This window comes from Scyliorhinus torazame, chromosome 12 (genome assembly GCF_047496885.1).
Source record: "Scyliorhinus torazame isolate Kashiwa2021f chromosome 12, sScyTor2.1, whole genome shotgun sequence".
Classification (NCBI taxonomy): Eukaryota; Metazoa; Chordata; class Chondrichthyes; order Carcharhiniformes; family Scyliorhinidae; genus Scyliorhinus; species Scyliorhinus torazame.
The window spans coordinates 30,683,255-30,705,832 of NC_092718.1; positions in this window are offsets into that span (position 1 = coordinate 30,683,255).

Consider the following 22,578-nt stretch of genomic DNA (forward strand, 5'->3'; position numbering starts at 1 on the left):
AATGCCCAATGTTTGAGCGAGCTCTTCAGAAACCTCTCAGAACTAAATTAGATTAAAATGTTGAAGTTTCTTTTTGAAGCAATTTCCTTCATCACTAAAACACAACCGCAGTTTTAGTTTGTCATCTCACACCTGTTCAATTTTGGAGTTGACAAAAAGTTGAAAACCTGATTTATAAGCAGAGCCTTAATCTTTAGTTTATGTTACGGATACCTGGTCAGCTCTCAACAGTGCCTAAGGGACTGAACCAGATGTCATAACGGTTTAAAGTTTTAAGACGATGCGGAAAAATCAATTCATTCCAGGAGTTATAATATAAGAAATAGGGCTTGTCTCTTTTATAAACAAATATATTAAAACAAAAGAAAAGAAAACAATTTATTTAAACTTTTACTTCAACTCTAACACTAACAGATTACATGCAGTTTCTTAACCCTAACACCCTAGTTACCACTCAAATGTCCAGTTCCACGTTTGCTGCTCAAGTAGAACTGGACACTTGATTGATGCTGAAGTGCCTTCTAGAAACGTTGCGATGAGGTTTAGGATGGGAAGCAGTCTATTCTTAATTTTTTCAGGTGTGCAACCTTTTCTGTTGAGTGGATATACTGCTTTGGACAGCCAATCTCATTCTCAACCGTTTCAAGGGTGGGCAATATTTTATTTAGTTTTTCAGGATTCAAGTTGGTGTTGCTTAGACACAGGGAATATAACCATACAACAGGCACAATGGTAATGCCACTGAACTAGTAATCCAGAGGCCCAGACTGACCTTGAGGAACAAAAAAAAATTGGGCGGCACGATAGCACAGTGGTTAGCACTGTAACTTCACAGCTCCAGGGCCCCAGGTTCGATTCCCGGCTTGGGTCACTGTCTATGCAGGGCCTGCACGTTCTCCCCATGTCTGCGTGGGTTTCCTCCGGGTGCTCCGTTTTCTTCCCACAGTCCAACGATGTGCAGGTTAGATGGATTGGCCATGCTAAATTGCCTCATCGTGTCCAAAAAGGTTTGGTGGGGTTACTGGGTTACGGGGAAAGGGTGGAGGTGTGGGCTTAAGTGGGGTGCTCATTCCAAGGGCTGGTGCAGACTCAATGGGCCGAATGGCCCTCCTTCTGCATTGTGAGTTCTGTGATTCTATGAAATATCCATGCCGCTTATACAGACTGGCCAAGGTAATATTTGCACTTACAATGCCCTTTTCTTACGTTAGGGATATTTGTTCAGAACATTTTTTCCAAAGCTTGCCTCGGTGACAACTTTCATGACTTCTCTGGTTAATTTCCACAGCCTTCACCTGTAACGGTTCAAAACAGTTTTCTTTCTCTCTCTCACTCTGTGCTCCGCCCACCCCCTCAAACAAAGGTTCGCCCTGAGGTGGCCAGACTTGAATCCATTATCGTTATCTTGGCTGTCTGATTTCCCACTCCTGTTCCTACAAACGGACAGAGCTATGCCATTCATATGCAACTAATCTTCCATTGACGGACTAATTGATAATTAGACTCTGTGATGGGATAATGGCTGGTCAAAAAAGGTTGTCCTGAATGACAATGGAACTTGAGTGGATCATCCTGGCTGAACCAGAGCATCCTGTGTATTCCCACGAACAAGGTTAAGTCTGAATGGAGCAAGGGAACTCAGGCTGTAGGTGTATTCCTCTGACTCTGCTGCTAGCAGTCTTTTCCCTCAGTCTGTTTAACCCCTAAATTACCTGCTACATCTTTGACCCCACTTCTGGCCAAGCTCCTAATATCTCCCTGTCATGACATTTGACTATTTGAATGTGGTTTGCCTTCCACTCCCTTTGGCAGATAATTCAGCACATCATTTCAGCCATTTTACTCTCACCAGTCTCTATCATTGTTGATGGACTGTTACAATATCTCAGTCAGGGTTTACCTAATACCAGTGAACAACTGCAACAAGACCACTTTTTAGCACTATCAATTGATATTGTAGTTGACAATCATTTTGTCTTTGTTTAGTCTGGGTATCTGGAAGCAGATGTACTTCTCCAACTCCCTAAGCTAGATGCTTGTCCCTACAAGCAACTCACTGGAGAATTGAAGCATAGGGGAAGCAGTGTATGGCACAGTGGTAATTTCACTGGATTAGTAATCCAGAGGCTCAGACTGACCTTGAGGAACACAGGTTCAAATCACCCCCTCCCCGAAGGGCATCTGTCCACGACAGTATTGATGAGGAGAGAGAACTGCAAAGATCTTGTGGAGATGTAGCTTTCACATTGAGGATACATTCCGTTGTGTTTATGGCACTACTGTTGTGCTAAATGAGATAGATTTGAACCAGATCTAGCAACTCTAAATATCTCTGGGGTATTCAGAGGTTCTCTGGGCCATCAGCTGCTGCAGCATTGTATACAGATACAACCTGTAACCTCATGACTTGGCATAGCCCCCACTTTACCATCAAGCAGGGATTCAAGCCTGGTTCAATGAAGAGTGCAAGAGTGTCACAAGTAGGATCATGCTTACCAAAAGATGAGATGTTAACCTGATAAAGGCACAACACAGGATTACTTGTATGTTAAACAGCGGAAGCAGCATGCAATAGAGAGAGCTGCACAATATCACAACAAACAGATCACATCTGAGTTCCACAGTCCTGCCACATCTAGTCATGTATGCTGGTGGATGATTTTTTTTTTAAAAAAAATTTTATTAAGGTTTTCATAAAATATCAATAACAAAATGAAAAAAGGAACCAACAGGGTTAAGTACAAAACACAGTCTAGAAAAGCAACCCTCCATACCCCCCTCCCCGTTGTACATAAATAATAAATTAACATGAACACCCCGACTTAACACAACACGTATATACACCCCCTCAGACACTTCAGTGTAAATAACGAAAACAAAAATAAAGTAAACCCCCGCCCCCCCCCCCCCCCCCCCCTCCCCCCCAAGTTGCTGCTGCCATTGACCAATGTCTACCGTTCTGACAGGAAGTCTAAGAACGGTTGCCACCGCCTACGGTTGACTGCACCCTACCCGCCAAGGACAGCGGCAACGCATCCCACCTCTTGAACTCCTCCTCCATTTGCTCCACCAGCCTTGTAAAATTAAGCCTATGCAGGGCCCCCCGGCTCCTGGCCACCTGGACTCCCAAATACCTGAAGCTCCTCTCTGCCTTTTTTAGTGGGAGTCGCCAATCCCCCTCTCTTGGTCCCCTGGATGAACTACGAACTACGAGGTGGAGGGGGCTGCATGGAAGTGGCTGGAGACGGCGTCTTGTGTGGGTACGAGTCCTCCAAGGAGGTATACCATGAGCCCGGTGGAGGCGGCTGCCCTCAAAATCTGGGGGCAGTGGAGGCGGCATAGGGGGGAAGTTGGGGCCTCGGCGTGGACCCCAATATGGGGGGACCACCTCCCCATGTTGAGCTTGTACCCCAAAAAGTCCCCTAAATCCCTAAGAATCCTCATTACCTCTGGCATTCCCCCCACCGGGTCCGCCACATACAGCATCAGGTCGTCCGCATGGAGCGCCACCCTATGCTCCTCCCCACCCCGCACCAACCCCCTCCAGTTCCTTGACTCCCTCAGTGCCTTAGCCAGGGGTTCAATCACCAGTGCGAAGAGCAGGGGGGACAATGGACACACACCCCTGCCTCGTCCCTTGGTGCAACCAAAAGTATTCGGACGTCCTCCTTTTTGTGGCCACACTCGCCATCGGGACCTCATACAACAGCCTAACCCACCTGACAAAACCCTCCCCAAACCCGAACCTCTTCAGCACCTCCCACAGGTACCCCACTCTATCCTATCGAAGGCTTTCTCAGCGTCCATCGCCACCACTATCTCCGCCTCCCCCTCCCTCGCCGGCATCATGATCACGTTCAAAAGCCTCCGCACATTTGCGTTCAACTGCCTCCCCTTCACAAACCCCGTCTGGTCTTCGTGGATGACCTGCGGCACACAATCCTCAATCCTCGTGGCTAAGACCTTCGTTATTGAAGGTCCTGACTAGCAACGGGCCCAACAGGTCCATATATTTTTTATAGAATTCGACCGGGAAACCATCCGGTCCCGGTGCCTTCCCCGCCTGCATGCTTCCTATCCCTTTGGTCAGCTCCTCCAGCCCAATCGGGGCCCCAATCCCGCCACCAGTCCCTCTTCCACCTTTGGAAACCTCAATTGGTCCAGGAAGTGGCCCTTCCCTCCCTCCTCCCGTGGGGGCTCGGATCGGTACAATTCCTCGTAAAAGTCCCTGAAGACCCCATTTTAGCCAACCCCACTCTGCACCACACTCCCTCCCCTGTCCTTGACTCCCCCAATCTCCCTAGCTGCGTCCCGCGTCCGAAGCTGATGCGCCAAGCATCCAGCTTACCTTTTCCCCATACTCGTAAATCGCCCCCTGGGGCTTCCTCCACTGCACCTCCGCTGTCCTGGTGGTCACCAGGTCGAATTCGGCCTGGAGGCCTCTTCCTCAACAATTCCTTCCTCGGGCACCTCCGCATACCTCCTGTCTACCCTCACCATCTCCCCCACCAGCCTCTCCCTCTCCCCCCACTCCCTCCGCTCCTTGTGGGCCCTAATGGAGATCAGCTCTTCCCCTCTCACCACCGCCTTCAGCGCCTCCCTTACCATCCCCACTCGGATCTCCCCGTTGTCGTTGGTCTCCAAGTACCTCTCGATACTTCCTCGGACCCGCTCGCTCACCTCCTCGTCCGCCAACAGCCCCACCTCCAAGTGCTACAGCGGGTGCTGGTCCCTCTTCTCCCCCATCTCCAAGTCCATCCAATGCGGGGCGTGGTTCGAAATGGCTATTGCCGAATACTCAGTATCCTCTACTCTCACTATCAGCGCCCTACTCAAAATGAAAAAGTCGATTCGGGAATAGGCCTTATGGACATGTGAGAAGAATGAAAATTCCCTAGCCCCCGGCCTTGCAAATCTACAAGGGTCCACCCCTCCCACCTGGTCCATAAACCCCCTCAGCAGTCTAGCCGCCTCCGGCTTCCTACCCGTCCTAGACCTGGAGCGATCCAGGGCCGGATCCAGCACCGTGTTAAAGTCTCCCCCCATTATCAGGCCCCCCACTTCCAAGTCTAGGATCCGACCCAACATAGAACATAAAACATAGAACAATACAGCACAGTACAGGCCCTTCGGCCCACGATGTTGCACCAAAACAAAAGCCATCTAACCTACACTATGCATACGCCGCATAAAACCCGCATCGTCCCAATTCGGGGCATACATATTGACTAGTACCACCCTCTCTCCGTGCAACTTACCATTTACCACTACGTACCTACCGCCATTATCTGCCACAATGCTCGACGCCTAGAATGACACCTTCTTTCCCACCAAGATCGCCACCCCTCGATTTTTGGCATCCAGCCCCGAGTGAAACACCTGACCTACCCACCCTTTCCTCAATCTTACCTGGTCTGCCACCTTCAGGTGTGTCTCCTGGAGCATAACCACATCCGCCTTGAGCCCCTTCAGGTGCGCAAACACGCTTAACCATCCCATTACCGTCCCATTCAGTCCCCTTACATTCCAGGTAATCAGCCGGATCAGGGGGCTACCCGCCCCCCTCCCCCGCCGACTAGCCATGACCCCTCCTCGGCCAGCACGCGCTCGCACCTCACACCCGGCCCGTTCCCCACAGCGGCATACCCCCGTCTCGACCCCCCCACTCACTCCAGCTCCTTGACCATAGCAGCAGCAACTCGATTCCCCCCCACCCACCCCCCCCCCCCCCGGTTAGGACCCATCCTTGCTGATTTACTCCCCCCATTGTACTTCCGCAAGTCAGCTGACTCCTGCTGACCCCGGCCATTCCCGCCTCTCCTTCGACTCCTCCCATTGTGTGACACACCCTCCTCTCCCGTTCACCATCCATAGGCTCTCCCCTTCCCCCTTCCATTCTAAGCGCGTGAAACAACCCTCGCTTCCCTGCCCCAGCCCCGCCCCCTCCGGTCTTCAGCGCGGGAAAAAGCCCGCGCTTTCCACCTACCGGCCCCGCCACCTCTGACACAGCTCCTTTTACAGGCCCAGTCCCCTCACCCCCGACTCGGGCCTCCCCCTCCCCCGCGGGGCCCCAGCTCACCGCCGTCCACCACCCCTGTTCCGTTTACCTCCCCCCCTCCAAGAGCCCCCCCGACCAACCCAACCAAAACAGTGCCCAACCCGCCCCAACCACCCTCACCGACCCGAAAGAGAAAAACACAGAGAAAAAGAAACCAGGAGCAAAGCAAAGGCCCCCCCCCGCAAAAAAAAAATAACATATCAACCGCAGTCCCCAATCGCCCATCCCGACCCTCAATCTGTGTTCAACTTCTCGGCCTGACAAAGGTCCATGCCTCCTCCAGAGACTCAAAATAATGGACCCACAGTCGCGCCGGCTGCAACATGCCAAACTTCACCCCCTTCCTGTGCAGCACCGCCTTCGCTCGATTGTACCCGGCCCTCCTCTTCGCCACCTCCGCACTCCAGTCCTGGTATATTCGAACCTCCGCGTTCTCCCACCTGCTGCTCCTCTCCTTCTTGGCCCACCTGAGCACACACTCCCGATCGACGAACCGATGGAACCTCACCAGCACCGCCCGCGAAGGCTCGTTGGCCTTGGGCCTCCTCGCCAGCACTCTATGGGCCCCTTCCAGCTCCAGGGGCCCCTGGAAGGACCCCGCTCCCATCAGCGAGTTCAACATGGTGACCACATAGGCCCCCACGTCCGGCCCCTCTAGCCCCTCCGGGAGGCCCAGAATCCGCAGATTCTTCCACCTCGACCGATTCTCCATCTCCTCGAACCGCTCCTGCCATTTCTTGTGGAGCACCTCGTGCGCCTCCACCTTTACCGCCAGGCCTAGATTTCGTCCTCGTTGTCGGAGATCTTTTGTCGAGCCTCGCGGATCGCCACCCCCTGGGCCATCTGTGTCTCCAGCAGCTTATCAATAGAAGCCTTCATCGGCTCCAGCAGGTCCGCTTTAATCTCTCTGAAGCAGCGCTGGATACCCTCCTGCTGCTCCTCCGCCCACTGCATCCACGCTGCCTGGTCTCCGCCCGCCGCCATTTTGTTCTTCTTCCCTCGCACCTTCTTCGGGTCCACCACCACCTTTTTAGTCGTCCCGCTCCTAGTAGAAGCCATATACTATTGGGGAGCTGTTATAATCCCCTTCCCACACTGGGAAACGTCGAAAAAGTGCCGTTGGGGGCCCTGAAAAGAGCCCAAAAGTCAGTTTTAGCGGGAGCCGCCGAATGTGCGACTTAGCTCCGCATAGCCGCAACCGGAAGACCATGCTGGTGGATGATTAAACAACTAACAGGAGGAGGAGTATCCACAAATACCCCCACCTTTGCACAGAATATCAGTGCAAAATACAATGCATTTGCAGCAATCTTTAACCAAAAGTGCCAAGTGGATGATTCATCTTGTCCTCCTCCAGCATCACAGATGCCAGTCTTCAGCCAATTCAATTCACTCACGGTGATATCCAGGAATGATTAAAGGTGCTGGACATTGCAAAAGCTATAGGGCCTGACACCATTCCAGCAATTGTGCTGAAGAACTGTGCTCTGGAACTAGCTGTGCTCGTAGTGAACCTCTTCCAGTAGACATACAACACTGGCACCTCGTCAGCAAAGTGGAAAATTGCCAGGTATGTCCTGTCCATCATAAGCAGGACAAATCCATCCTGGCTACTTACCGTCCCATCATGCACCTCTCGATCATCAGGTTGGTGATGGAAGATGTCGTCGACAATGCTATCAAGCAGCACTTGCTCAACAGTAACCTGTTCACTTACTCTCAGTTTGGGTTCCGCCAGGGCCACACAGTTCCTGACCTGATTATAGCCTTGGTCCAATAAGGGCTGGTTTAGCTCAGTGGGCTAGACAGCTGGTTTGTGATGCAGAACAAGGCCAGCAGCGCGGTACCAGCGCGGTACCAGCTTACCCGAACAGGCGCCAGAATGTGGCGACTAGGGGCTTCTCACAGTAACTTCATACTTGTGACAACAAAAGATTATTGTTATTAATATGAACAAAAGAGCTGAACTCAAGAGGTAAGAATGACTGCTCTCGACATCAAGGCTGCATTTGAAGACTGTGTCGTAGAAACATATGAATTAAGAGCAGGATAGGCTAATCAAGCCTGTTCCACCATTCAGTAAGATCATAGCTGATCTGACTGTAACCTCAATTCCATATTCCCACCTACTCCCAATAACCTTTCATCCTCTTGCCTTTGAAGAATCTATCCAGCTCTACTCTCATAACATCTTGCCAACCAGTAAATGACCCATCTATGCCTGCTCTCTGTTACCTGTCAGTTTGCCTATCTTCTATCCATGTCAATATGTTCCCCCTACACCATGAATGTTTATTTTCTGCAGTATTCCTTGATGTGGCACCTTATCAAATGTTTTCAGGAAATGTGTCATCAAGGAGCCCTAGCAAAACTGGAGTCAATGGGATCAGGGGGGAAACTCTCCACTGGTTGGGGTCATATCTGGCTCAAAGGATGATGGTTATGGTTGTTGGATTTCAGTCACCTAAGTCTGGGACATTGCTGCAGGAGTTCCACAGGGTAGTGTGCTAGGCCCAACCATCTTCAGTTGCTTCATCAATGACCTTCCCTCTATCATAAGGTCAGAAGTCGGGGTGCTTGTGGATGAGTTCACATAGTTCAGCATCATTTGTGACTCCTCATATACTGAAGCAGTCTATGTCCATATGAAACAGAACCAGGACAACATTCAGACTTGAGCTAATAAGTGTCAAGTAACAGCTACACCACACAAGTACCAGACAATGACCATCTCCAACAAGAGAGAATCCAACCACCACCTCTTTGCATTCTATGGTATTACCAATGCTAATCTTCCACTATTAACATCCCTGGAGTAACCATTGACCAGAAACTGAACTAGACGAGCTTTATAAATATTATGGCTACATGAGCAAGTCAGAGGATGGGAATTCTGCAGACAGTATCACATCTCCTGACTCCCCAAAATCTGTCCACCATCTACAAGGCACAAGTTGAGGAGTGTGATGGAATACTCACCACTTGCCTGGATGAGTGCAGCTCGAACTGCTCACAAGTGGCTCAACCATCCAGGAGCCTGCTTGATTTGCAACCCATTCACCACCTTAGACATTCACCCCCTCCACCACCAGTGCACAGTAACAGCAGTGTGTTCCATCTACAAGATGCGCTGCAGGAATTCACCAAGGCCCGTTCAACTGTACCTTCTAAACCTGCGACCTCTGCCACCTAGGAGGACAAGGGCAACATCCTGACTTGGAAATATATCACCGTTCCTCCACTGTTGCTGGTTTAAAATCCAGGATCTCCCTCTCTGACAGCATGTAGATGTACTAACTGCAGAGGTTCAAAAAGGGAGTTCACCACCATCATCTCAATGGCAATTAGGAATGGCCAATAAATACCGGCCTAGCCAGCGGTGCCCACATACCATGAAAGTATCACTTAAAATAACCCACTGGGAAATTGAGACATAGGACATTCTAGGTAGGGCAAAGGTTAACTGGTTTCTGATCATTTTTCTTGTGATTCTTGAGAGATGGAGTCCACGTTATATAAGAAGACTATATCCTGAAATCACCTTGGTGCGAGGTTGAGAACAAAAGCCAACAGGTGGACTGGGCTCTCTGATCTAAGCAGAGCATCATCTCAGCGTGGCTAATCTCAGGGTCACTGGGTAACAACGAAGACTTGAACACGAAGATGATTTTTCTGCCCCCTGATGTTGTACTCTGGCACCTATTAGGGGTCATTTTGATTCTGTGCGAGAGTGTAATGTGGGTGATGGCCAACCTCCAGACCCATTCACATCTAACCTGATCCTTATTTTGATTGGTACACTGATTTACCAGCAACTGTTTTTCAGTCTCCCACCAAGTATAAAATACCCCCATCGTCATGTATGATATCAGCAAAATCAACACAAAGCTGAGCTCAAATAAACATGTCTTTAACTGACCAACACAGATTAGCACAGGGCGGGAATGGAGGGTGTAGGAAACACTCAGCGAGTCAGGCAGTATCTGCAAAGGAAGGAAAATTGTTGACTCCTCAGACGTAGTCCTTCCTCAAAGCTCCACAGAGTGCTAATCATCCAAGGTGACATAAAGGGAACATTCAAAGATGTTTTAAAAGCTAAAAATATGGCAAAATGTTAGGATGAATATTCAAGGATTTATGTAGGATTTTACCTGAGAGTACCTTATTAAAATGATGATTTCACAGAAACTTCAGAAAACCGATTTGAGGGCTCAAGTATTTGCTGTAACTAATTCCTTAATTTATTTTCAGGATATGCTAATCACTTGCAGTTCTGAAAATACCAATGAATATGTAGTAAAGGTGTTCCAATAATTAATACTCTTGTGAAAGTTTACACAATAGGGACATGTAGCACACTGACTGTTGACATCATCAACAGTTGCAACTTTTAATAAGAAAGGGTAACATTTTCCATACAAAATTAAAACCGTGAGCTGGATTTTATGTGGCACAGTTGGGTGTGTTTTCAGCACGGGGGCGCGTGACATAGAGCGGGTGTCTAGTCCACTACCTTCCTACCCACCCCGGAGCTCATCCCCAGAACTTAGTAGGTGGGCGAATGCCACAATTAGTAGCCTTGCCCACCATATGTAAACAAATAATTAAGGGCCAATTGAACTTCCCATAATATGTCTAGCATGGGCAGATGGGCAGGCATATACAAGCTGTTTAAAAAAATAAGTTTTCCAAAGAGTGGGAACATCCTTTGTGCATCGTATGCAGCCACTTTAAGATATTACTTCATCCCTCCTCCCTACCTGCCTGCTCTCCAAAACTCAACTCCCCACCATCCTGCCCTCCTCCCTAAGCTGGCCAAACCCTCCCTGCCCAATATCCCGGACTTATCTCACTCTGGGATACGTTGAGCCTTCTTCCTGGGATAGGTTGTGGTTCCGGCAGTGAGCTCTTAGTGCTGCTTGGACTGCTGGAGCTGTTGGCCTAATGATTAATGTAAGTCCCACTGTTAGCCAATCTAGCCCTCCCGCGTCGAGTTATGACTATGGGGTGGGCTTTTCACAGGGTGAGTAGGCTTTCAGCAACGTTCGTTCAAGGGTGGGAGGGGTGGGTTCACCCCCCCCCAACACCCATAAAATGCAGCCCCATAAATGTTGCACTGTGCCCATCTTACGTTGTCTTTTATTTAATAGCTCTAAGTTGAATCAGTTATAAGGTTTACTCGAAGTGATTTCAGTATTCTGTGGCAATTCCTTTACTGTGTCCTTCATTGTTGCTTACACAATTACCCAATGTAGCACAGGCTCGACGCTACAGGTGAAGAGTCACGTCCAGCAGAAAGCTACAGCACCAAAGCAACTCATTCACCTCTTAAACTCACAATACTCTACAAAACCCAGCTTGCGTTTGTACAGCTGAAAGAGTGTTCTGCATATAGAATCTCATAGAGTTTACAGTGCAGAAGGAGGCCATTTGGCCCATCGAGTCTGCACCGGCCCTTGTAATAACAAAATTGGCAGGCTATAATAATATACATAAAAATGTCCACCTGGCAGCTACATCCTCAATGTTAACCCTTTCTCAGGATTACTGGGTGCAAAATAGGCGAAAGCAAATCAGCCACCCATTTTTATTGAAGTCAGTAGAAAGAAAAATTGATTGAGGTGTATAATGGATGGATGAATCACACTTTGTGTTCTTGCCCCCACTTCAATTTTTAAAATATAATTTCACATTTCCATGTCTTTGTCATCTCGAGACCTAGAAGCCCATCTCCTCCTGGCCAGCCTTCAATCTTCTGTAAACCTGAGGTCATTTGAGCGTCTGCTGCCTGAGTCCTTACCCATATAAAGTTCCTTTCACCCATCACTCTTATATTCATTTTGATTTTAAAATTCTAATCCTTGTTTTCAAAATCCCTCCAAGGCCTCACCCCTCCCTAATCTGTAATCTCCTCCAGCCCCAAAGCCTTTTGAGATCTCTGAGCTCCTCTAATTCTGACCATGGGCATCCCCAATGTTATGTACTCGACTATTGGTGGCCGTGCTTTTATAGCTGCCTCGGCTCTCAGCTCTGGAATTCCTTCCCTCAATCTCTCCTCCACCCCTCTACTTTCACTTCCTCCTTGAAGACACATCTTAAAATCTGCCCTTTGATCTAAGCTTTTGGTCATTTGCCCTAATATCTCCTTGTGTGATTCGGTGCCAGGTTTTGCTTTATAACACTCCCGTGCTGTGTGAGGGATGTTTTATTACATTAATGGTGTTGTAAATACAAGTTATTGTTGTCCTTGCAGTTTTTTCTTTTTCTAGGATACAAGGGAGAGATTTCTGAGGCTTTAGAATATGTCCAGGGTTTGAATTATGTCATAAATAACTCTGACTAACAGGATTTAGTCCCACAATCTAGTAGACACAGTGACCATTGACTCAGTGATATTTCCCATATGAGTTAGAGAAATTGGGTTTGCCCCCACTCCAGGCAAACCTAGCAAATGCATGCCAGAGCCCCTTTCTCCAAGAACTTGTTTGACATCAAACTGGGTTTCTTGCATCTTATGGATGTGCATAGATCCCTTGTTGTAAAAAGGTAAGTGGGCTGCTAATGCTTGGGAGTCCATCCAGCAGAACATACTCTGAAGATGAAAAGCATGAGGAAAACACCAGGAAACTGCTTAAGCTTCCCTTCCCTATTAAATGGCTTGAAAATCTAATATGTGACATTGGAGTTAGGATCTGCTCTAGTGCCAAGCACAACAGATGTACAGATTGTATTAGCAGGAGGCAATGTTCTTTGAATAAGACTTGAAATCTGAGGCCCTGTCTACCTGTCCTGATGGTTCAGGTGGTTATTAAAATGATCAAACACACTGTTTGAAGACTAGCAGTTGATTCCCTGGGGTCTTGGTCACGTTTATTCCCTCAATCAACGCCACCCAAAAACTGATTGGCTGATCACTCATCTCATTGTTGTTTTTGGGACAGTACTGTGTGCAGCTTGGCTGACATATTGTTTACACACCAAAAATGACCACAGTGCAAAGAATCATTCTCTCAGGAGATTAAGTAAGGCTGAGAAAATAGTGTAAAGTACACATGGTTTTGTAGATCCTGTGGCGCAGTAAATTGCCCCCCTGTCTCTGAGCCAGAAGTTCTGGGTTGAAGACCCACTCTAGGCCAAGGAATGTGCTTTCATACCCTGGCCAATAGGTTGAGTGCCAACTTGTAAATCCATCTAACATACACCGACAGCAGTTGGAAAGAGTGGGCAGACTACTGGCCAAACATGTGATGGAAAGAAATTAGAGCCTCTACATTACTGTCTGTAGCGCCAGGCTATAATCGTTTGTGTTGCCATAGCAACTCGGACACCTTGGCGGGGGTTGGCAATGTGATTCAGTTTGTGCCAACAGCATGGAGTTTGAGCCCTGTTTCAGCTGGGTTGGATTCAGGACCTTCCTCCCTGCCTTAGCTGTGTGGAGGTGTGGTGCTTTGGGTCAGATGTACCTTTGGGCAGAGACTGAAGAGAAGAGTATCACATAGTCTGTGTATCCACTCGCATGAGTACGGCCTCAACCAGGATCTTGGATTCATATCTCACTACTTTTAACCCCCCACCATCTGGCCTGGGCTTGCGAACTCCTACCAATTGTCGTGGCTTGAGACAATTCATACCTCTTTAACCTGTGATTATCGCTCTCTCCAGTTGCACCATCTGGACCTGTAAAGACTTAATTACCTGCAAAGAGTCGCATTCAAAGTATCATCGTGCATCGTTGGCATTGTCTATATATATGCTGTGTTTGTGTAACCTACCTCTTCACTCACCTGATGAAGGAGCTACGCTCCGAAAGCTCGTGATTCCAAATAAACCTGTTGGACTTTAACCTGGTGTTGTAAGACTTCTTACTGTGCCAATCCCAGTCCAACACCGGCATCTCCACATCACAGTCTGTGTAAGATATCATTCTTTGGGCAGCACGGTGGCGCAGTGGTTAGCATTGCTGCCTCACTGCGCTGAGGACCCGGGTTCGATCCCGGCTCTGGGTCACTGTCTGTGTGGAGTTTGCACATTCTCCCCGTGTTTACGTGAGCCTCACCCCCATAACCCAAAGATGTGCAGGGTAAGTGGATTGGCCACGCTAAATTCCCCGTTAATTGGATAAAATTAATTGGGTGCTCTAAATTTATAACAAAAAAGAAATCATTCTTCAGAAGAGGGAGAAGACATAATTGGTGAGAAAAAGAAATGAAAAGGAAAGGTAGGCATGCACTGTTGTTTCAATGTAGGATTTTAAGAATTAACTGAAGATTTTGATATAGGGCAAAATAATGAAGTCTTACTGATTGGCTATTAAGGGCAAGCATTCCTACATTCATTCATTTCCAATCCCTCAGGTTGAGGACAACACCTCTTTGTGGATTGTTGGATTTAAGTGAGTTATTCAACTTGTCTGTGGGTTGACTGATGGCTTTTGAGCCCGATCTTCTTAGCTTTCCAAGATCCTCCACACCAAGGACATCATTTCTACGCATAAACCTTAAAAGGTTAAATGAATAACTTTCCCATTTCAGACACTTGAGATCCTTCTAATCTCCTCCAACAACGTGTCTCCAAGCCAACATCCAATTTCACCAGCATGACATTTTCCATTTTCTAGTTATTCTGTGGCCTGAGAGCGAAATTTTGTGCTGTGGGCCCATCTTTATAAGGTGCTTTCTCATGTTTTGAAGGTACAGTATCTGTATTGTATTTATTTAGACAAAATAAACAACAAGAAATAAAAATCCAGTTCCCCAGACTACATGAAAACAATTGGAAACTTAAAGATACGTGTCAATTTAAAATTTAAATTATATTGTATAGTTGATGTAGAGCTACATTTATGCTGATAACATGTTTGGTGAAAGAAAAAAGGATAAATTTTGGTGACAAAGACTTAATTGTTGCTTAATTTGTCTTCCATGGGGAAGAGAAATGAAGGGTTGATGAGATGATTAGGTTGATGCAAAGTTAAGTTCTGTGCCTATAATGCTCAACATTAGAGATAAATGAGTCTTTTTGGGATTAAAACATAGTTCAAGGAAAGCAGCCAAAACCCATCAAAATAAAGAACAATCTACTTTTAAATCCTCCCATCTTTATAACCATCATTAAAATATCTAAAATGCCCCTAAAACATTTATCTAGGCTGCTAAATCTAATTTAACAGATGGAGCTATCTAATCACACACTACAAATTCCAGTAAGTATCAGCCTCCTCCACAAGCAATGACTCTCCTACCCTACATGCATAGATTATCATAGAATTTACAGTGCAGAAGGAGGCCATTCGGCCCATCGGGTCTGCACCGGCTCTTGGAAAGAGCATCCTACCCAAGGTCAACACCTCCACCCTATCCCCATAACCCAGTAACCCCACCCAACATCAAGGGCAATTTTGGACACTAAGGGTAATTTAGCATGGCCAATCCACCTAACCTGCACATCTTTGGACTGTGGGAGGAAACCGGAGCACCCGGAGGAAACCCACGCACACACGGGGAGGATGTGCGGACTCCGCACAGACAGTGACCCAAGCAGGGAATCGAACCTGGGACCCTGGAGCTGTGAAGCAATTGTGCTATCCACAATGCTACCGTGCTGCGCATGATCCCACTTTGCAATTAACATGATGGGCGCGATCTTCCAAAAAGGAAACAAAGTGCCCTAGCGAGCGCGTTTAGCCGTGCGTTTCCCAGCACTTGCAGTGCCGAGAAACACGTGGCTATTCAACACTACTCGTGTTGAATAAAGGGCCTGAACAGAGCCTGAGCGGCCGAAGCCACACATAGCCCCGTTTTTTATAATGGGGAGCTCCGCTCACCAGAACTGCTCGTTGTAGTGAGAGATTGGGACACCATTTCTAAATGGCGCCCCGATCTCCAAGGCCCACAAATCAAATCACCAACATTCCCCCCAGCCCAAACGCAACGTGGGATGGTCCCCTGCCCTCCCCCGCATCCTCCAACAACCATGGTGCCCAATCGCACAGGCACCATAGCAGTGTCACCTGGGCACCTTAGCAGTACCAGAATGGCACACAGGTGCCACAGCCAGGGTACCTAGGTGGTACCAGCTGTGCCAGGGCACCCTGCCCAAAAGGCATGTAGCTGGGGGCCCCCAATGCACTTGGCGACCCTCATGAGTGCCATTCCGTCTGGTCCCCGTTTGTGGGGCCAGTGCTAAATGGCGCTTGCCCAAGGTCCCCGAGGCAAAGGGATTGAATCCCTAAGCCTCAGGTACCTTGGGAATCTGCACATTAGAGTAAGGCTTACTACCTCGCTCTGATATGCAGATTTGCCAAAAAGTGATCCCGCCCATTGTGGGCGGGATTCTCCTTGCAACATCTCACGAGATTGCGTTGAATCCCGGACACATTGCGCCCCAGCGAGATGCTTTTCCAGCGCAGCATGGCCGGAGGATCGCGCCCAATAGATCATTTAACAAAAATTATTCTCCAGATGTATGTGGCTGTTGTAACATGCCTTTAAGGGATTGAAGCATGCTGCCACTAGAAAGGAAGTGTGTCATGTAATCCAGTTTAGGTATCAGATTTATTTTCAGCAGATGACTCTGCTGCTGATGTCTTCAAAATTTCTGTCCACGTATATCTGTTTCTACGTGTCAAGGATTAATAAAGTAACCCACAACCTGTTTACATAACCCTTAAGTGTGATTAATGCCTTTATATCATTATAAAAACCACAAGATGATGTGCAGCCAGCAGTGGTTCCTTCGAAACCACATACTACACAACCTGGTAGCAAGATTAAATATGGGTAAGGCTTGGTGAACAGTCTTAGACCTTCTATATGGCATGAGACAACCCTCAACGTTCTGGTCAAACCGCAATGGAGTTGCAGTTTTGGGAGAGTGTATAGATTGCAGCTAGTGCACAGCCTGTCAGTTAAGTGAGTAGGCCAGTGTATCGAGAGGACCAGCACTCTGTTAGCTCAATCAGGAAAGGCAAAGGACTAGGGTATGGCTGGAATAATAGCGAGTGAGGGTGAGGTGAAAAACCTAAACAAAATCCCTCCTAAAAATCAAGCCCGAGAAGGTTGCGCTTAAATTAGGCGGAGTTTCAGAAAAGCACGTAACAGCAGCTACATCGACACTCATCCCAGTTACTATGGAGGAAAGAAAGTCAAAAGATAGTGTCAGAATGTCCACAAAAGTTCCCAGTTTGACTGGGTTGCAGCTGATGTACTATCTGATTAAAAAATGTTTAAACACCATTCGGCTATGGTTTTGTCATTCAGGCTTGTCGGAACCAGACACGCAAGACGTAAAAATTCACCAAGCAATTGGGACTGACAGTCTACACAGGCTGACTGTGTCAGGATTTTTGTTTATTCATTTATGGAATTTAGGCATCGTTGGCTGGGCCAGCATTTATTGCCCATCGATAGTTGCCCTGGAGAAGGTGGTGGTGAGCTGCCTTCTTGAACCTTTGCAGGCCCTGAAGTGTAGGTACACCCATTGTGCTATTAGGGAGAGAGTTCCAGGATATTGACAAAGCACCAGTGAAGGAGCGGCGATATATTTCTAAGTTAAGGTGGTGAGTGACTTGGAAGGGAGCCTCTAGTGTGGTGATGGTCCCAGGTATCTGCTGCTCTTGTCCTTCTAGATGTAGTAGTCATGGGTTTGGAAGGTGCTGCCTAAGAAACCTTGGTGAGTTTCTGCAGTGCATCTTGTAGATGGTACAAATGGCTGTCATTGCTTGTCGGTGGTGAAGGGTTTGAATGTTTGTGGAAGCGGGAGCAATCAAGTGGGCTGCTTTGTCTTGAACGGTGTTGATCTTCTTGATTGTTGTAGGAGCTGCACTCATGCAGGTAAGTGGAGCGTATTTCATCACACTTCTGACTTCTGCTTTGTAGATAGCTGACAAGCTTTGAGGGGTGGGGTGGGGGAGGGGTGGGGAGTTATTCACCGCAGGATTCCTGGCCTCTGATCTGCTCTTGTAGCCACAGTAGTCATATGGCTAGTCCAGTTCAGTTTCTGGTCACTAGTAACCCCCAGGGTGTTGATAGTGGGGGATTCAGCGAATGTAATACCATTGAATGTCAAGGGGCGATGATTAGATCCTCTCTTGTTGGAGATCATCATTGCCTGACACTTGTGTAACACAGATGTTACTTAACAGCAGAAGAGCTAAAGGATCCCCAAAAGATATGGACTGCATGGACGACAGGTTTGGTATCAGGTTAAACTTCCGTATTCATCAACTAGAGTTCATGTCATTTCGACAACAGGCTACAGAATAAACCACCCAAAACATATGGCAGCAAAGAGCCACTGAAAGGTGGACATAAGTATGAAGAACTCCTCGCAGGTCGACAAAGCTTACTAAGCACAACTCTGTTTGTACTGACTAGAACACTGCAACCTAACAAGACATGTGGAAGGTATGTCCTTCTGCATGCATCAAGGAAATGCTCAGCTTTCCAGCAATTCTACAAGGCATGTGGCAGGAAGGGCCATTGGCAGCAGCAGCGCACTAGAGCAAAGGCTGATTCAGCTGCAAAGAGCTGTGCACTGATCCAAACAGACTACACACAATGGGTACCTTCAAGCAACAAGAGTGACCATCCAATACCCCATCAGAAACATATACACGAGGTAACTGACAAACCAGAAAACGATAATGATGTGCACGCTGAATGGTGAACACAGGTTTCACATCTTAATTCTTGTGGAAATCCATTACACAGTCCGAAGTGTTTGCCAAGATTCAAATGATCTGCCCTAAGAAAGTTGGTAACTATTCGTTATTTGCAAAGATTAACCCAAGGGCAAGTGCCAACCCTGCAAATTCTAAAACACATGTATCCACTGACATGGAAAGCCGTGGTGAAACCGACTGCTGTGCAACTTTCAGTGCACAATGGTTCACTAATTCCATGTGCAGGATCTATTGTCCTCGAGGTCACAATACTCTTGGGGTCACAGGTGTTCTACCTCGTGGAGACTAAACGCCTGGCAGTCACAGGTCTACTGACACGCTGTAACCGCACACTAGAAACAAATCATGAAATTAAGACCTCAGAGGACAGATAAACCTCAGAAACTACTATTATCACCTCGCTTCAAGACCTAAAATCAAAATATCCAGAATGTTTTGACAATAGTAGCAGTTTCAAGGGAGCTGCCACATTACACTTGCAGGAGAATGCATGTCTGTCGACTGATCTGGTACATTTTGCATAAAGCAAATGCCAGCAGCTACAAGTAGAAACAGACAAAAAACAGAGGAAGATTCTACACTTCAGAAATTGTGGAAAGCCATCATGAAATGATGGCCAGATTCAATTCAATTTTATCAAAGAATCTACAGTGTAGAAGGAGGCCATTTGGCTCATCGAGTCTGAACCGGCTCTTGGAAAGAGCACCCTACCGAAGCCCACATCTCCACCCTAACCCCATAACCCAGTAACCCCACATAACGCTAAGGGCAATTTTGGACACTAAGGGCAATTTAGCATGGCCAATCCACTTGACCTGCACATCTTTGGACTGTGCAAAGAAACCAGAGCACCCAGAGGAAACCCACGGACACACGGGGAGAATGTGCAGACTCCACACAAACAGTGCCCAAGCCAGGAATTGAACCTGGGACCCTGGAGCAGTGAAGCAATTGTGCTAACCACTATGCTACCATGCTGCCCATAAACATGTCCATGAACATGTGAGACCATTTTGAGCTTATCAGGATGAGTTAGGCATCTCCCGTGGAGTCATTGTTAAAGGCAGATGGCTCATCATAGAGAATTCTTTACGACCTGATAGTGTCCACAATTCTATCACTCACATATGGGCATAGATTGGGTGGGAAGACTCAGAGAGATAGACTATTGGTCGAGTATGAAGAATGACATTGAAGTCATCGTCAAGAAGTGCGAGGCATGCCAAGAGCATAAAGGACCAATGATCCCACATGAAGTTTCTACCCAACCTTAGTCCGAAATCACATCCGACCTGTTTCATATCCATGGCACTGACTTCATTGTCGACTACTTTACCAAGTACCACGTTATTCGGCAATTTCCCGATACATCAAGCATAAACGCCGTGCACACTCTAAGTGCTATTAACAGTTTATTTGGTGTACTTGGAGAGATCATTATGTATATCGGTCTGCGATATATTTGTCATCCATTTCTCAATATGTGTGAGAAATAGAATATTAATCACATTGCTCTTTCTCCTCATTACCCTAGACCCAGCGGCCTAGCTGAATGAATGATTTGAACGATAAAATCCATCATTCTCAAATATAGATAGACCAAGCAAGATCTACGTATTGTAATGTTACACCTGAGAGTGACACCTTTAAATGTAACTACTCCGGCACCGGCAGAGTTAAGGTTTGGCAGACCAGTGCATACCAACTTACCTACTCTTATCCATTCTATTCTCTCAGAATTTAGGGCGCAACTTTTAAAACTACAAGAGAAGATGACCAATGTGCACAATAAAAATGCAGGTTTACAGGGTGCACGATTGCCAGATTTAGAGTTGGGACAACAAATTTGCATCCGGGATCTCACAGAAGGTACAGGCCAAAGAGACAAGGATTTGTTTAGAACCAAGGTCTTCCGAAATCATTCATTACAAAGGTGAGGCATACCGAGGACAAATCAGATCCATTCCAGCTCCTCAAGCATGGTACAGCTCTATAGCATCTAGTACAAGATCATGAATGAACCAGGAACATCATCCGAGAATGACAACTGCACAGATCCCTGTGAGCCTTTGAAGAAATCTCCAGAAAAAGTTACCAATACAAGATCTGAGGGTAACAGCAGATTACCTCTATAGCTTCAGGGACTTATAGATTCATCTATTTTATACACTAAAAGGTGAACATATATTGTAAATAGCTACACTTCTTTGGAAGAGGGGGAAAATAACTTTAAAAAGAAAGGGGGATGTTGTAAGATGCCTTTAAGGGATTACAGCATTGCATCAGAAGAAAGGAAATCATTCAGTTTAGTTCCACTTTTGCTTTCAGCTGGCACAGACAGCTCTGCTGATCATGTCTTCAAACTTTCTGTCCATATACATCTGTTCACATGTGTCTGGAATTAATAAATTAACCAAAAATGTGCTTGAACAATCCCTTATGAATGACTGTGGCCTTTATAGCATTATACAAAACATGTCAGGAGCAAGGGTATTGCTGACATTTCTTGGCCATCCTTAGTTGTCCTGAGAAGGTGGTGTTGGACTTCTCATAATGAATGATCCGTGCGTTACTTTACCTTCCGGAAGCTGCTTGTCCCAGCCAAACATCTGAGGTGGCACTGTGGCCCTTAGCACCCTCAACTCCTTTGGTACCTCCTCCACCTTTGAACACCTCACCTTATTCAACCTGTCTCACCTCTCTTTTAAATTTCCCATTCTCTGACTATCCACCAAAGCACCATGTCAGGTTTCCAGTGAGATATCGTTACTGCTTTCTGACCCCAGCCTCTGCACTGAGTGATTTCTCGTTCCTGGTGATTTCAACCACCATTTCAACTGGACATGCTTCTTTCTCTCCTTTAAATTTACTGCTCTCATGATCTCCCTTAATCCCTCCCATCGTATCATAGAATTGGAACTTGCAGTGCATAAGGAGGTCATTCGGCCCATCAAGTCTGCACTGGCCCTTGGAAAGAGCACCCTACTTAAGCCCACACCTCCACCCTATCCCCGTAACCCCAATAACCCCACCAAACCTTTTTGGGCATTAAGGGGCAATTTAGCATGGCCAACCCACCTAACCTGCACATCTTTGGACTTTGGGTGGAAACCGGAGCATCCGTAGGAAACCCACGCAGACACGGGGAGAACGCGCAGACTCCGCACCAACAGTGACCCAAGCCAGGAATTGAACCTGGGACCCTGGAGCTAACAGTGTTAACCACGTTTGTGGAAACCAGCATTAAACGGCGCTCGCTCGGAATTTCCAAGGCGATGCGGTGAGCTCCGGTGCCTTGGGTAACTCCAGCAAAAAACATATTTAAATGTGCTTAACTGCACACTTAAATCTGCAAAGCTATTTACATATCACCAACCTGTTCTCACAAATCACAACAATTTGTGCAACATTTTTGTAAAAAACGCCAAAATTTCGAAAGGGTCAGGAGTCAGAATATTATATTCAAGGACAATCCTGACTCATTCCTGTCCAACCAATCAAGTTTGTGTGGGAGTAGTAGGTAGGCCTGCTGGGTCCACTTCAGGCTGACATGACAACACGCCTCACTTCGTCATGAGAGTTGGGTCAGATTGCAACAAGACCTAGGTCTGAATTGTAGCATGAAAATTGCTACGGTCGCATCCCCCATTACTAACACTGTTTTCCTTTCAGCATTGAATTGATCTTAATAGAATCAATTATATCGGGGCTGGATTTGAATTTTACAGAGCGATGTCTGTACAGCTTTGAAGACTTTGATTTGAAAGCAGGCTGCCAACTTAGACAATTAATCATCAGATCCGGTGATTTTCAACTTGCTTCGATGTGAAAACTAATC